The sequence below is a fragment of the Thunnus maccoyii genome, chromosome 18 (assembly GCF_910596095.1).
Source record: "Thunnus maccoyii chromosome 18, fThuMac1.1, whole genome shotgun sequence".
Taxonomy (NCBI): domain Eukaryota; kingdom Metazoa; phylum Chordata; class Actinopteri; order Scombriformes; family Scombridae; genus Thunnus; species Thunnus maccoyii.
In genome coordinates, this window is record NC_056550.1 from 13,936,885 (window position 1) to 13,954,051 (window position 17,167).

At 38.9% G+C, this 17,167-nt stretch overlaps 1 long non-coding RNA gene across 2 annotated transcripts in view; it reads left to right on the top strand.

The window, feature by feature from the left end:
* LOC121884187 overlaps positions 1 to 2,432 on the top strand; it is a 43,562-nt gene extending 41,130 nt beyond the window's left edge. The window contains exons 3-5 of one of the 2 annotated variants that reach the window (XR_006092310.1): positions 1,586 to 1,704; positions 1,811 to 1,866; positions 2,040 to 2,432. This is a non-coding gene — a long non-coding RNA (uncharacterized LOC121884187). Of the gene's footprint in view, positions 1 to 1,585; positions 1,705 to 1,810 lie in introns of both variants that reach the window. The other variant, XR_006092309.1, reaches the window with a different exon arrangement.
* The last annotated feature ends 14,735 nt before the right edge of the window (positions 2,433 to 17,167 follow it).

A 17,167-nucleotide genomic window follows, 5' to 3' on the forward strand; every position in this document is an offset into this window, starting at 1 on the left:
CTAGAGGGGCTGAAGTGGGGTCTATACCACCCTGGATCAAGGAGATCAAACTGACAGTGTCAGTGTCTTCTTTTAAACTGCTTTTGAAATCAAAGTTTTATCACAAAGCTTTTTCACTACTTTATGGTCTATTGTGTTGGTTTTTTGTAAGAGATGGGCTCAGCACCACATTATAGCCATTTGGTAGCTGTATATCAGTGTTGTTGTGTTACAAAGGAAGCGCAAGACTGTAATCAAAGCATAGGAAAATATCTGAAAAGGCATTTCACGGCTCACTCATTTTTTCCATCAATTGTCTGTCCTCTGAATTTGACTTGAATCAAGTTTACCGAAGAGGCTAATTTTAGTGAAAATAAGCTGATTGCACACTAAGGTGAGCAGAAATGAACTAAAAAGAAAATCACATAGTCTGACAGAACACTGAGATGTATTCTTTGTTTTTTATGTGGCTTCACTAATTTGCTGACGTATTAAAACGGTATGACATTTTCAGCAAGCATCTGAGGTTGGATGATGTAACAAGGTCAAACGTTGTGCTAATATGCACTATTTATAATGTATGTTATACAGTATGAAGTACAAGCAAGGTGCTCAAGCACAGCACCCTACAGAATATTACAACTACAGCTGATGCATCTTGCCTGCTTCATTATGAAACACAATCTGTCCTCGTGTCACTTTGTGCTTGAAACGTAAGGTAACTTGAGTGCAACATGGAGAACATGAGAAGAAAAATCACTTTTGGCCACAGAGAGAGTGCGGGAAGAAGAAGGATGAGATATACTGTAGAAGTTTTTGGCCAAGGAGAAAGGAGGGGTATTATTGTGATGATGAACGGAGGATGAAAATAGAAAAGCAGACAAACAAACAAGGCTCAGTGTGAGAGTCTGGTATGTAAGAGACGTGAGGTTCCTGCCAGGTCTGGAGCCACCGCTGATTTGGCCTCCCCCTCGTCTCTTTGGTTGTCTGATCCCAGCTCAGATGCTCTCTCTGTGCTGCAATTTGTCTCCAGCACATATAAAACTTTAACACATACACTCACAAATCTCTGTACAAGCTAGAAGGCTGGCTGTGTCTTTCATTCGGCTTGCTTGCTAAGTTTGTTTCCCTATCATGTTTGTTCTTTGTTTCGGGTTCCCTTTTTCTCGTCTTTTTTGTTTCTCTCTTCATTATCACTGCTTCCCTCTTTCTTTTTGTCTTCAACTCTTTTCTGTCTTCTAATCCTCACGCAGCTTTGAGACTGTACTCTCCGCCTCACTTTATTTCAGGCTTCAGGTTGTTTTAATGCACCAATTAGTCTGTTGTCTTGACTCATACAAAGTGAAAAGAGCAGAGGGGGGGAAAGTAGATTCTTTGGGACAAAACAAATTCATCATAATCTTTTATCGAGAGAACAATTGACTGACTGGATTGAAGCAAATACAGAACAGCAAACGGGCCACTTGTGAGCAGTTTATAATCAGTCACATGCCCTAAACGTGTGGGACTGGATATTGACAGTGACCCCGAACACACATACACAAACAGAACCTCTGACTGTCTTGGCCAGGTAGAATTAATTTGATTGTCCTTTGGCTCCCTGCAGTATCCCAACTGCCAGGGTCAACGGAGCATTGACCTTTGACACAACATGGAGGTTCAGAGAGTTTGGGCTCTCTTACCTAAACCTCTTGTGGGCTGCTATCTAACAGAACCCTCACTGAGGTAAGTACGTTCAAAGCCTTGACCTGCCCCTCTGACATCCCAGTGGATACCTTATGCTGTCATGAATATGGTCATGAATATTCAACAGCCTCTTTCTTCCTTTCAGATGGAGTTGAGAGAGGGAAGGTTCCACCGGCTGTTCTTTTCCACAGACTTAAAGAGGTGCCATATGCTTTAAAATGTCACTCCTAACTGTAGGAATCCCTTTGACAAACCCGGCTGTTAACAAATTCTGTTGTTTTAAAGATTACAAACAGAAATGTTTGTTTGAAATATGAAATATGTCTATCTCTTGCACATTCGGGTAAATTTATTTTCCTCCTTATCTCCTCCAGCCTATTCCACTTGGATCAGGAAGGTGTTTCTAAGCTCTGACTTCATTAGTTTTTATAGGTTATGGTTGGTGAGATAACCTTCAGGTTTAAGGAGGTTATGGCATGAAATTCTTTTTCCTCTTCAGGCATTGCATATGTATTCTAATATTACACCGATAAAAATATATTCCCTTTAATCTACTGTAGATACTCTATGAAATGTGTTATGTAACATCAACTCTAGCATGTTTCCGTCCTCCAAAAATCCTTAACTCAAGCAATTACCATATAAAAGGGCATAAGTAAAGAACATCTTGCTGTTACATTTATTACCTATTCATTAAAATTATTAAGCATTTGCCAGATGTGATTTGCATACAAATAATCTATAAATAAATCATAAAGTGTTTCTCACAGTTTTATATTCTTTTTTCTTCATTTGTTTCAGCATTAAATACTTGACTGTCATCATGAAATCATTCAAATACCATGGTAGTAAATAACGACTCATAGCGTGGTCAGTCACTACTTGGATGTGCTGAATGCAAAGTTATTTCCAGGGAAAAGGGAAAGGAATAGCGATGATGCAACTGTGATATTTCCACATTCTTAGCATTTTAAAAACACATTTTACACATGTTTGTATGATGACCAGTGTAAATATTCCTCATAAAAATGTATAATGTGTCATATTTCCATTCGGGTTGTGATACACAGATAGATGTATTTTGCATCTCCCGGCCCCAGCTGCTGAGGGAATTACTTGTGATTCCTCTGACAGTTGTTTCGTGATTAATGCTGCAGTGTGCAGGACAGTAGTGTTAACTCATATACCTTAAAAGTTGCAACTTAACTGTCAGTAAATTTGTTCTTTGTGCTCTTTACTTTAGAAAGACAGTGGAATATAAAGTAAATGATGCTGATGAAATTTGATCAAATTCCAAATCCATTTCCAGAAGTTTCACAGTTTGCTCTGCACGACTCCAGAGAGACCCAGGTACACACACTCTAAGGTCACCTTCCCATCACTGTGTCCTTGTTTTGTTGCTAAGATACGATTGCAACTGTTATGTTACAGTGAGAAATGACTCAAAGGATGCCATTAAAGTAAAATCTGACTTGAATATAAATCAATGCTAATGAATCTGTAGCTACAATCTATGGTGTACACATTTGTTCAAATGTTCTGGACCAACTCTATGTCTCACTAACAAAATTAAGATCTGATGACACAAAGTGTGCCCATTTGTTAATGTGATCATTTTTATTTATGCGAATTGTAGTAATTGCATAGAAACCAAATGTACTTTTCTTTTTATGAAGTGTAACACAACAGAACAAACTGTATAGATCTCTCAAAAACATGTCAGTTTCATTTTTTAAATTATTTTGCAGAGCTGCAAAAACTAAAGTTCAAGATGCAGACGAGTGTAACAAGCCACAGGCAAATTTATACTGCATCGACTTTGACAGCATACGTATCCACCATCGCCGCGGTATAGAGTATGTGTGTGTGCATGCATGTGTGTATGTGTGACCAATATTTCCCCCCATCACAGTGCCCTTTGACATGGGACAAGCTTGTAGTCTGTCACTTCAAAACTCCTGCAGGCCAGGTCAGACATCAACCAACAAAGGTGCAGAGGAAGGTGATGAAAGAGGGGGAAGAAGGAGGGAAAATAAACCGGAGGAAAATGCTCAGAGACCCGTCAGACCCCCAGTGTGTGTTGATATATTGGCCTAACCTTCACGGCCAGATTCCACACTCTGTCTCATTGCTTTGCTGCTTTGCCCTCATTATGGTGCTCTGACTGGTGTCTGGACTGAGAGTGTCCAAGACAGTAATACAGTCAGCCTCAAGCCCAGAATGCCTTTAATACACCAGTTGCCAGCAACGGACTGTATGGAGTACAACCAGCTAGTCCTCATACCTTAATAATAAAATATGTTGTTTGTTAGTGGCTTCATAAACAACTATTGACTATTCCTAAAATGACTTCTTTTTTTTTTTAAACTGTTGCCACTAACTCTTTGGTTAAGGTTATGGAAAGACTGGGTTATGGTTAAAGGAGTCATGCACATTTCTTTATTTATATTCTGGAGCTCTACTAGAATATATTTGCATGATTTACAGTTCAAAAAAGTCCTTATTTATCTTATACTGGCTCTATCTGCAGCCTCAGTCTCTAACAGGCCATTTTACCTCCAGTCTCAGTCAGACCCCCTTCCCGATGAGCCCACTCCGCTCTTATTGTCCAATTTTGGTTCTGGATGCTACGTAAACAAACAGTAGTGGTAGGATTTAATTTCTTTTTCTTGTTCTTAAGTTAAAATGTCAACTTTTCAAATACATCCATACATGTTCAAGCCTGTATCCAATCTGAAATATGTGAGTGGACAACATGCACAATGTGTGGGAACAACCTTGGCAACAAAGACTACAGAATGGACAGCAGTTTGTGGACATGCATGAACAATGTGACATCATCACGAGGAGGAAGTCGAGGTAATATTGCAAACCAACCACAAGAGCAGGTTGGAGCCCTGACTTTTGACTTGTAGGGAGCATATGTTCACCTCAAGTTTTAGAACTTTGACCATGTTTAACATAGACATCTGACATCATGACAAGATTGGGTTTTGGTTAAAAGAAATCCTCTGTCTCCGTTGTCGATAGGTTTACTTTGCAGCTTAATGAAGTGAAACACTAAAACATTATGAATCATAGGCCTCATTACAATATGTCATCTTAATTGACAGTTCCATTTCCTCTGCATACCCTAGAATACTATTTTGGTCATTCCTTTAATACAGTGGCGACCTGTTCAGTGTGTTTTTCTCTGCCTTATGCCCAATACATGCAGGGATAGGCTCTGTCTGTCTGAGCAGGAATAGGAAAGACTTTATACAAAGAATGAATATGAATCGATAGAACGCAAACACTTAACACACGTTTACATATCTACACACACGGACACACACACCTTTTAAATAAGATATTAAGTGATTGGTATTGAGTGATTACTCCGGGAAGTGTTTCACTCTTGTGGAGGAGAAGAAGTGGAAAAAGAATTGCTTGGCTTTTAATTAACAAAAAGCTGATAAGGTGTTCTAGGTTGGCTGAAGGTGTGTGTATGTGTGTGTGTGTAAAGTTTTATGATGTCAGTGTTTGTGTGCTCTGCACACGAAAGGCTTCCTTTTTAATCAGACACACAAATGTCACTTACTGGCAACCACGTATTTACATCTCACATATCTTATTGTTCAAGATTTAATAGTTTTGTTCTGATGTATTTATACTCATTTTTAATTAACATATACATATGCATTATTTCAGTTCATTTATATTAACATTTTAAATATCAAGCCAATCATCTACAGCACAGTTTGTAAACAGCTGTGCCACCCACTTATCTGCATGTAAAATAAAGATGATGCCATGTGTGAAGCCCTCAAAAGTATTTGGTAGATTAAAGCTTTAAAATGTCATTGCCAAAAACAAAGGTGAAAACTCACATGGCAACTCAAAGCATCATACATCATACATTTCACACAGGACATCTCATGTCACAGTTATTTTTACATATATTAAAATGTAATGGTATATGTTCATGACTTGTATCATCATCTCTTATATGCTAATATGCATCTCTAATGTATGAAAATATTTATAGTCACATATTTAGTGACTGTTAACTGATTTTTGATATGCAAAACAAAAAAATTTAATTTTCTTATCAAAAATATGCACTTTGAATTCAATTTGGGGTAATACTTTCACTTTGTAGGAAACACAGTAAATGTTCTTGACCCAAAAAATTCACATTCCTTAATGTTTTAGTTTGTTGCCATCATTTTTTCAGGTTAGTAAGGACAGTTAGGTCCAGTAAGCAGGTGATATAGGATAAATAAATGCATCACATCTGTTAGGATATACAACAAGATGATTATACAACATCCTACACTGACAAGGAGAAACAAGATCCCCATTGATTTTCATTAAACATCTTTATCTTACGTGTGTGTGTGTGTGTGTGTGTGTGTGTGTGTGTGTGTGTGTGTGTGTGTGTGTGTGTGTGTGTGTGTGTGTGTGTGTGTGTGTGTGTGTGTGTGTGTGTGATTGCATTCATACTAAACATCCAAAAAAGAGTGCAGTGTTACACTTTACAAACACGATCATTAAGGAAATACGTATCTGATGTTACATCTACTGTTCCTTTAGCACTGGTGTTACTTTCCCTGCCTTGCTAATGAACACGGTGTGTAGTCATGTACTCCCCCTCTTTGTGCATGTATTTGTGTGTGTGTGTTTTCATAAAACCCCCTAAAATAATATTAAGAATGTACGTATGAGTGTGTGTGTTTGATGTAATTTTCAGGCTCAACTGAAGAGGAAGGATCCACACTTGTTATGCACTTGTTAATGCAGAAATGTACCCAAATACTGCAACATATACACAGGAGATCAGTGAGTCAGTGCTTCCAGTATCTGATTATCCCTCATATTCCACTGAGAAAATGTTGTCTTTATTAGTATACACGTGTGCAAAATGAAAAAAAAAAAAAGTAGTTGCAAGCCTTAAAATAATTACAAGTGAATCCCAACTTTCTTTTTTATTACAAAAACAATCCTTCTTAGTAGGGCAGATAATTCCCATGTTTTCTATTTGCCTATCAATCCCACTTTTCATTTCAAACCAGGATTATAATCCACTTTGTTGTTGTTTGTAATAAAGGCTCTGTGCCCCTATAATGTGATTATAGTGAATTGAATTTTGGATCAAAGACTATCCTTAGCGAGAATTATGAAATGCTGATGGTATGAGCAGACAATATATTTAGACAACAAATTGATGTGGATTTAAAGACTAGTACTAGACAACAGCAAAATCCAATTTATGAATGTTCCCTTTAAAAGCAAGCAGTAAAAGAGACATAATTTTCATTGATTATGGACTAAAAACATACCAAGGACAAAGTACAAGAAAAAAAACTTTGATTTTAAATGTGAATTTACTGTACCTCAGATTTATATGGTAAAAACTTCCTGATTGGGCCTTTAAATGTCTTTTTGTGTGTTTGACTTTGAAACTTAAGAGCAGTTGTGGATGCTGCTGCCTCCTCTGGTTGCTGTTAATGATTTTAATAGCAGTCTTAAATGAACTGAGTGACTGTGAAACAGTTACTGCTTAACCTCACACTGCTTACACACACAGTTTGAGGGATACAGCAGGTGTAGATTTTGCAATAAAGTTTCTGACAGTTTCACTGCACTGGACATGAAATTTATGGTGTTTTTTATGGCTGTTTGTTTCCACTTTCTGTGTACAAGGGTAGAATATGTGATCGTTGTACTTTTTCTTTGTAGCCACACCCTGATGCTGCACATTTATACTATACATGTTTTTTTCAGTATAGACCTATGACTGTATTAAGAAATGCCTCTATCTAAAAGAACACTGGTATAATAATTATATCCCATAATAATATCCCAATATCTAGAATGAATTAAATTCAAGGGGCACACCACCCACTCCCATCTGCTCACATGGCTGTGAAAGAACTTGAAGAGTTCACTTCAAAACTTTCTGCATTTGAAATGCGAAGGCTGGTTACTGTGAGGCATAAAAACACATTTTCAAAGCAAACAACTAATGTATGTATAGAATGTTGTCTCTAAGAAAAGATAAACTGTATAGTAGGAGATAATGAGGGAAATATCGCTCTTGTGGTCCCATGGTGCAGTTGTTTTCCCACAAAACATTTCTCTAACACTGCACTTGTTGTTTTTCAGAAATTTTAGGGGTATTTTAAGCTGTTTGGGTTTTGTTAAGCTGTAAAAAGATTGTACTGTTAACTTCGAGAGCTTTTGCTATGATGGAATTACAAGGGTTTTGTTGATGATGTTCCTTTAAAATTAAATGTAGTTTCAGCTGACATGAGACTAATTAGATACAGTAATGTCTCAGGTTTCATTTTTCCTATAACTATTCCTTTAAATAAACACATTAAGTCATATCAAATACAAAAGGGCCAAGGACATTGTCAGAGGATTTGTCTCAGGAGGCATGCCCAGTGGACCAAAGGTGTCTGTGTGAATTCTGGTGCCTACATCTGGACAGGACTTGGACAGGTCCAAGATCTCTGACTGGGTGACAGGATTGTCTGTGAGCCAACCTTGGCCAGCTGAGATGGGGGATGTGGTGGGGTGGTCAGGAGCAGGGATTAGTAAGGTGTCAGGCTTTGACAAGGGCAGACAGGACGGCCAAGTGTCAGAGAGTGAGCCTATCTCTGCTCCTCTGTCTGCTCAATTCTGTTCCCCATTTTGCTTCCATATTTCTCCACAAGTCATTATCAAACAAGAACACAAAGACAGATCAGTCAAGCTTTCAGGAATATAATGAATGAATTACTGCTTTGTTCTGATGCAATTTTCTTTTTGCTTTGAAAATCTATCCAAGCATTAAATGGCCAGTTCTTAACAAAGCTTTTGAAATGTATTTACAACTTTGGCTACTGTGAGTCACATTTTCACTTAGATTAAAAGTGATTATCACGTTTAAACTTTTTTCCACTCATGCCAAGTCATAATCAGTATGCTTGGAGGAGAAATCCAATTCTAAATAACATTCCCAACACAATGCCTCAGCCAAGCAGCAATGGGCTGAAATAAATGAGAGATTTCCGGCTGCTGAAGAAACACTGTTGTCATCAGTCATATTGTTGAGATTTCTCTCCTCAGCATTCTCTCTTTTTGCCTATGTATGTGTGTGTGTGTGTGTGTGTGTGTGTGTGTGTGTGCAGCTGAGCACAAGAGAACATACATGTGCGCAGATGAATGCATTCTCCACATGTTTATCAGCTATCTGTGTTTGTGTCTAATCTCTTTTCTTACTGAGACACACAAAAGCAGAGGCTCTCCGTAAAGTCCAATAAAAGAGATTAAAAAAGACAGGGGTGGTACAGAGGCGCCGTGGAGCAGCTGCAAACCTCCCAAAAAGCTGTAATTACTTTCCCCTTCATCTTTCCCTCTCTCACCCTCTCCCGGAGTCTGATTACTTACATAGGAGAAAATCTAATTGACACAGCAAATTGGCAAACACACTCTGAGAACTTCAGCACTCAGCCAGTCGATCCTGACTAGATAATTGGGAGAAATATAGCTTTGCACCTTTCTAGGTCTTTGTGGGAGGGTTTAAAAGGGGATGTGGTATCTGTCTTTTCAGAGTGGTGATTAGAATCAAATAGAGTCAGTAATTACAGATTGGAATACCACTGGGAAGGCTAAAGACCTAGAAAGAAACAGGGTGAAGAGTTATTTGTAAAGACTTTCTCCACTTGTTAAGGCACACACAAGACTTGTTGGGGCCACTTTGAAGTTGTTTTTGTTGGCTCTGTGAGTCTTTATGTATTCTTTTTGTTCCCATTTGTTCCTAACTTGCCTTGGCAATGCTACTAGAGGGCTTGTTTTGTTACAGGTGATGATTTAAATCAGTTGAACTTCTAAAATTTGTTCAGCTAGTAGAGTTTTTAAGTCAGTGTGGTTGTGTGTTGGTTAGCTGAGTGGGCACATGCATTTTTATGTTGGATTATTAACTTTGGAAGAATTTTTTCTGCATGTATTGACCATTTGTTGCTTTGCAGTCAGTCTGAGTTAATCATTGATTAACTATTGTGGATATTAATCTGACTTTGGATCTACAGTTGAAGAATGTACCAAAATCTCCAGCCCATACATTCATTGTTAAAGGCAAGCTTATGTATAGCTGTTGCAAATTTCTGACTTCATTTTAAATAAATTATTTGAATGGATTCAAGCCATTTTGAAATCCAAGGCAACATTTTCAAGGTCGTAGGCAATGCCCTCCGCCTCAGGTAAACACGAGTTCACAGAGAGCCCAAACTATTTGTTTTTAACAATAAATGCTATGAAAACTGGTAGCACTAACTTCTGTCATGCCACAAGCTAGCGTGATGTCAGCTCTGGTGTACTGTGATGGTGCGTTTTTTTAATGGTGCACATCCTGCTAGTTATCCGAAATGACACACCAACGCTTCTATCAACAGTTTGCTTTTCAGCTGTGAAATTAGTTTGGTTGTAATGTTTTGGTTTCCAAATGCAATATCTATTTTAAACAAGGCCAAATAGACTGTCACTACTTTTTAATGCACCTTTATACACCTGCTCTTATTTATTTATGGAAGTGTTAGTGTTTTAATGTAATTTTATGTGAGTCTTTCATGGGTGTATGGTTTTATGTTGTTTGTGGCCCCTAAGACAAATTTCTATCATGTGATAGACAATAAAGTCTATAAAGAATCTTGAATACTGTTCAGTAAGTTGCAATATAGTCTTAAAAACCAACGTGAAAAAGAATCGTGATAAGATTGTGGATCACGATCCTGTCTGAAAAAATTGTAAGGAATTTTTCCACATCACCTACCCCTATATAGACTGTTCATGATATTCTTACAATAGTTAAAACAATATAACAACACAGGCGATTCAGTCTGAGACACTTCACTTACTTCATAGAATTCACCATTTATAACAAATGGTTACAGTTTGGTGGAAAAAAAAGCTTTGATCTTTTAGGGGGTTCTAACAGAATCTGAGCAGCAACACATACATGAACATTACATCTTAGTAAAAGTCTCAAAACATAAGGGGGAGCTTTGGTTGGTGGATAGAGCAGCATCAAATTGACTATTATAACATAACTACTTCAGTAGAGTAATAATGAGAAGTGTCAGGTTATAGTAGCCATGCTCTACACCTGATTGGATGTTATTTGTCAGCTGGTAGCCAAGCAGCTGATGAATGAGCCAGCGCTGGTGAAACATAATAGAGCAGCTGATGCAAATGGGATTTTGGGGCTCTGCTTGCACTACATAATTCAATATGCTATATCATAGGATAATCATCTACCGTATGTTACAAAATCTGTGTAAATAAAAGAAAATGCACTCCTCAAATAGTCAAACCTTTACCGTATTTATTTACTGAATTATAAAGGGGGTTTTAGTTTGAGTTCTATAGACAGCAGTGATTAAACAATGTGTACCAAAGTCTGAGCCTTCAAAGTTCAAATTAGTTAATATATAATTATAATTGATTATTAACCCTAATCACATGTACAGTAACTTCCCCCTGCACAGGCCTACTCCTGCATGCCAGCTGCAACACATTTTAATGAGTTCTGGCTGGACCTCAACATCGACTCTGACTTTCTAGGCTTAGTAAGGGACGGCTCAGTTTATTTGTTTGATGAGAGAACTTCTCTGGAAGTGTTGCAGAGAAGGTTTGACTGTATGACTCAATACATCACACTTACGCTACTCCCTCCTCGGAGACAGACTATCCTACAGGGAATACTGCAGGGAACGCTCCTCTTAAAAACCATAACAATCTTTGTGCCAACATAAATAAACAGCACTACAAGTGAAATTTATAACAAGGCCACTTACCCAAGTTCCACGGGGGAATCAGCATTAAACAGAATATTGGGACAATTTGTTGCTCATTCTTATCCCTTTGTTTGCTACCCATGAATTTCAATAAGAGTTATCCAGTGTTTCAGTCAGTTGATTTAGTGGGTTGTCAAAAATGTTACCCTCGAAGAAAGCTGGACTCCAATCACCACAAACAAAATGGAAAATCAATGCTTTTACTACACAGATGTCACCCTGCATCATGGCTTTATTATAATTCCTCTTGGAGCATTTCACCTCTTGTCATTCCCTCTGTCCCTTTGACTGCACAGTGGAGCTACAGGGAGGGTCAGTCTGGTCGGACCAGGGTTGGAGCAGAGGTCTTGTGCACCAACCCCCCCACCCCCTACGCTCATCTCAACATGTAAGAGCCACGGCAGGCAGGCTCCTCCAGGCGGTCTGCCCAGCACAGTGACCCCACTGACAGGGAGGGAGTCGGAGAGAGAGTGGATGAAAACAAGAGAGGGAATATGTGAGAGCAAGAGAGGGATGGATGTGAGAAAAAGAAAGATAATGGATAGAGAGAGAAAGGGGGAGCCAGGCAAGAGGGACAAAAGTGAAAATGAGACAGAGATGGAACAAGATGAGTGCAGAGTACAGAAAGACGAAACAAAGAAAAGTGACAGAGAGAGAAAGGTGTGATGCCCAGAGATTAAATCTAGAGAGACAAAGGACAAAAAAGAGAGCGATAGAGGAGCAAAGCAGAGACGGACAGTCACTGTGACTGCTTATGCACAACCCTACAGGCCATCGCGGACCAGTCCTCCAAATGTCAGCACAGTCAGGACCACCCTGGGAAGCCAGCAAGACCCCCTGGGACCTCTAGGAAAGCAGATAACAACTGACATGGGAGAGCTGAGCAGCCACTTGCACACATACAAGCACACGCCTGCCTCTTCTCAAGTCTGGGCTAGTTGTGTTGCCATGCCTGAATTTGCTCCCTCATCTACATGGGTCAGAGCCTGTTTTCAGACTTCACCACAGCCAGTGTGGGCTTGAGTTTTCCTCCAAATTTAATTCTCTGGGACTTGGAAGACTCTGTTTTTCCCCAGACATAGACAGCCTACAAAAAGGATGATAGAGGGTGGTAGTAAAATGGCCTCATTCTTTCAGTCTCTTACCAACAAGGAGATGAAGAAGAAATGAAAACCGTCCAGTCGAGGGAGCAGTCAGAAAGCATGTGAGAGGAGGGGTGGGAGAAAGGGATGGTGGATAGATGGAGAAGCAAAGATAGAGAAACCGAAAACAAAAGAGATAGACAGAGAGTGAGAACAAAGCGCCCTCTCTCTGCACAGGGGATGGAGACACAGAGAGAAATTAGAGCCAAAGGGAGACAGAGCAAAAAAAAAAAAAAAAAAAAAAGGAGGCAAGCAGGAAAGAGCAGTCTGATTAATTGAGACAGAGTCAACTGACCGCAAGTCATTAAGCTGCCACTGGGCTGAGCGCCAGTCACTATTCATTCTCCTCACTACCACTCTCTGCTCCTCTGCTCGGAGCCCTGTATCATCCCTGCGTCAACTCCCTGTTTCTTTCACACACTCACTAACACATGGGCGTAATTCCTTCCAGACAGGAGGCTGTTCTCAAAAAGAGCTTTTGTCTTCATTAGGCATCCACTTGGAGGGTTGTCATTTGGGACGGCTGCTCTTGAGTGTGGGATGACAAATGATGATTGTTTCACCGTGCTGAGACCCAAAACAATGCGCTTCACCAGTCTGAAGGCATACGGGGGGGGGGGGGGGGGGGGGGGGGGGGGATGACATAGCGTAAGCTCGTTTCACACATGGAAAATGGAACATTGCTGGTTGGTTTGAGATATTGGTGTAATTCATGCAATTTGGGGGATTTACGCACATCTCCTTCCTTGTGTCTCCTTCCACACGAACATTAGCGATTCCATGTAGACTCTTTTTGTGACATGACCGTTCTGGATTGAGTGGCTTGAGCTTTGCTGGAGAATGACTCAGAAAAAAATGATGCCATAGAAGAAGTGTGTTCCCAGCTCCCACAAAGACCACATTAGCAATGAATTTCAAAATGTACTTCTAAGTTTTTTGTAGTTGTCTAATCATCATTTCATACCCCTACTAAATCAATTTAGTCACGACAGCTTTAAAAGGTAGCTGACAATTAACATGTTTGAAAGTCTTCAAATCAACATGAGGCTACAATATAACAGATCTGCATTGAGACAAAGAGAGGACTAAGCACTTCATTTCACAATGACCTTTATCAGATGATTGCTGTGCAGTGCTTCGAGCTTTAAATTATCTCATGCATCAAGCAATTTAATCTAGTCCTTTGCAACCCAGTCTCACATCAAAATGTGTAATAGCTATGTTGGTCCACAATGCAAAACATATTAGTTTTACAATAACAGCTCTAAAATTGTGAGATTCCTACAGTTTTTTGGCCTATTATTTTTTATTGGCCTACATCCACATCATGTGACTGTCAAGTTTCTCTCTGCAGAAAAATTCTCATTCTCAGTGGAAAACGCTATATTTTAAAATCGTTTCGGCATTAAAATGCATTTTGATAACGTTTCTAGTGAGGAATGTGCATTTTATTTTCATAATCTTCATTCAGTGAATGTATATGATGTTTAGTTTGTCAGTTATCATGAAGATTCTTTCAGGCGTTCTATAGTTGCTATGGTGGTTGCTTTGGTGGTTGCTATGGATGCTACTATCGCTAAAATAGTTGCATGTTGTTTGAATCATTGTCTTTGTGTTGTGCAGTTATCTGAGCTGTTATGTTAATTGTGTTATTTTATGTAACTGTTTGATAATATTCTTTCAATAAAAAATGTAGATTTTAGAATGCGCAAGGGATGAATTGAATTTGAAATCCACAAGCTTTGCAATTGGCTGATCGGAGGACCCGCCCAGAAGTATTTTCCTCACTGTCACCGTGTTAAGGTTCTCTTTTAATGATAAACAACACAAAAACAAGTGTTCTTGACAACTCACCAATACGATGGGTTAATGTTAAGGCCATCAGTTTTAGCGACAGAACGGTATTGTGTATTTGACTACTGTTTTGGGTTGCCTACCATCAGTGGGCTTCATTATATTTCTACATAATATTTATATATAATATGTGGCTGAGGATATTTAATATAAAATCATCTTTCTTAAAGCTATAATATGTAACTATTCTGCATTAAAATGTCCAAAAATGACATATCATATACTTTGTAACTTAAATTATCAAAATGCCAAATGTTTCCAACAATTTTCAAACCCAGGGAAATCCGTAATTTTAATCAAAGTAATGGTCTGTTTCATTTGGTCACCTGTCAATGGCGTTATACCCCCTCCAAAAGAGTATGGGCCCTATCATACGCCCGGCACAAAGTGGCGCAAAGCGGCGCCAAGCGCAATGCAAGTGTCTTTGTTAGTTTAAGACCGACGCAGTTGTCATTTTCCCGTCCAGCATCCGCGATGTTTAAATAGCAGATGCACTTGTCTTAAAAAGAAGTGTGGTCAGGTGCATTGTTGGTGCATTGCTATCTTGAGGCAGCGGGGGGAGCGACTGCACTATTGACCAACAAAAACGTGGTCTGAAGTCAATGGCGCAGGGTTTCATGGTATTTTAAGGGCGCATTATCAAGACAGTAATATGCAGCTAAATTGACTGTCATTCAGTTTTAAGCCACATTTTTACAATAAACTTTTTTAGATCTTAGTCATTTTTAGGTATATCTTTTCACTGGATGAAGGATTTTGATCATCGGACATCTGGACTTAAGTTATTGGAAAAACAGCTGAACTAATGTTAGCAGTAGCTGGGCTCACACAGAGCCCCTCCCGGACGTGCTCTGTCCACTGTTGGAGAAAAACTGATTTTTAATGTGAAACTGCTTTATTCAGTGTTTTTAATGTCTTAATGTCAACAAATCTTATGTGCAGGGCCAAACCAACAATGAACCGATCCTACTTATTATTGTGTGTGTATCCAAAGCCTGATATATATTATTCCTCTATGCCGTAGACTTTTGTTGTTGTCCAAAAACATTAAAAAGACATCAGTGAGCCACATCATTGCACTGGGTGGCATATTCTTTATGGGCACACAAATTTGTTTAGAAACAGCTCCAAAAAATAATAACAGATAATAGATCACACTTTCAGTCTCTGGAGAGTAGTTCTGCATAAGGCAGACAGCACTGCACATGCACTGACTGATTTCAGCTACTTCAATAAATGTAAATTTAAACATTGTCACTGAAATGCTTTTAAAGCGCATTAAGACTATGCGCCCTATTTAAATTTTTTTAAAAACTCACTTTCAAACTACATGCTGCCACTGCACCATAATCCTGCTCACTCAGAAATATTAACATATAATCTCCAATATTATAGGAATTATGTTCCATCATTGCGACCAATCATATCATGAATGACAGAGATAATTGTTCATTGACCCTACGTGTCTAAAGCCTCATACAGAAAATTTAAACTGAGGTTACACATTATGTGCAATAAACATTTCAGTACAGGAACTGCTCTAACAAACTGACAGCTGTCTTGTGTGCACAGAGTCACAGTGTTATAAGGACATGCAGAGGTTTTATTCTGAGCTGAGGGTGAATTCATACTGTGTAATATTTGAATGTGACAGCAAAAACCGCTGCTCAAAGAAATGACTGATAGTGCATCAAAGCAGTAATTTTAGATAGTCCTTGAGTAACACACTAAGATCCAACCCGGATTTTGATTCTGACATACAGTCAACCTCTGCTAATTAATATGCTTCGATATGTGCTTTGATACAGACTGAATGAATGAGGAAATGAAACAAAGTGTCTGACTCTGTAAAAGGGAGGAGACAGAGAAAAACTCAGGGTTTGTTGAAGAAAACCTGCCAGAGAGCAGGTTAGCTTCACAGAGTCAGTTGCTACAGTAAATGACACAGAGTTTAAGTTATCTCTCTTTCTGAAACTGAAAACCCAGAGTTTCCCTCATCTCAGGGTTAACAAATTCAGAGTTTTCACTAAACCCACTTTCCAGATGACCACCCTATTGTGCTACATATGACACATGTTGTCACCATAAAATAGTCAAATTTGATTTTCCACCTGGATTTTTGTAATTCTGATTACACAAACAGTATAAATAGGCCAGGAATATGAGATTGTGTCACAGCAGGGGGCACAGCTACAGTGTCATGAACAGCAGGGGTCCATTTCACAAAACTAATTTGCAAGAACTGTTGACACGCAGAGTACAAATGGCAGCAGCGTCATGTCTCAAAAAAGATTGTCGCTGGGAAGTTGCAGATACAGTACATCTGCAAGTTCACATGGCCATCTTAAGCTCATGCACGAGTCGGAATCATGTTTTGATTATTGAAACATGAGCAAAAGGGAATTATGTCATGTAGCAAATTGCTGTTTGCATGTTGAAACTAGATAAAATGGAGCCCAGGGGCACAGACAATGTCCAGTCTCCAGATCTAAACTTCTCATCATACAGTATGATCAGTCAGATCCATTTTGCATATAAAGTAATCAGCATCCTGTTCTTATGAAAGACTCCTTTAACAGCCCTTTTTGGTTCACCTCTTGCTGAATATAAAATTAGTGAGACAGGATGGTGTGCAGACAGCGTTCAGTGTTGGGATTTGCCCACGCACACTCAATTTAGTCCATT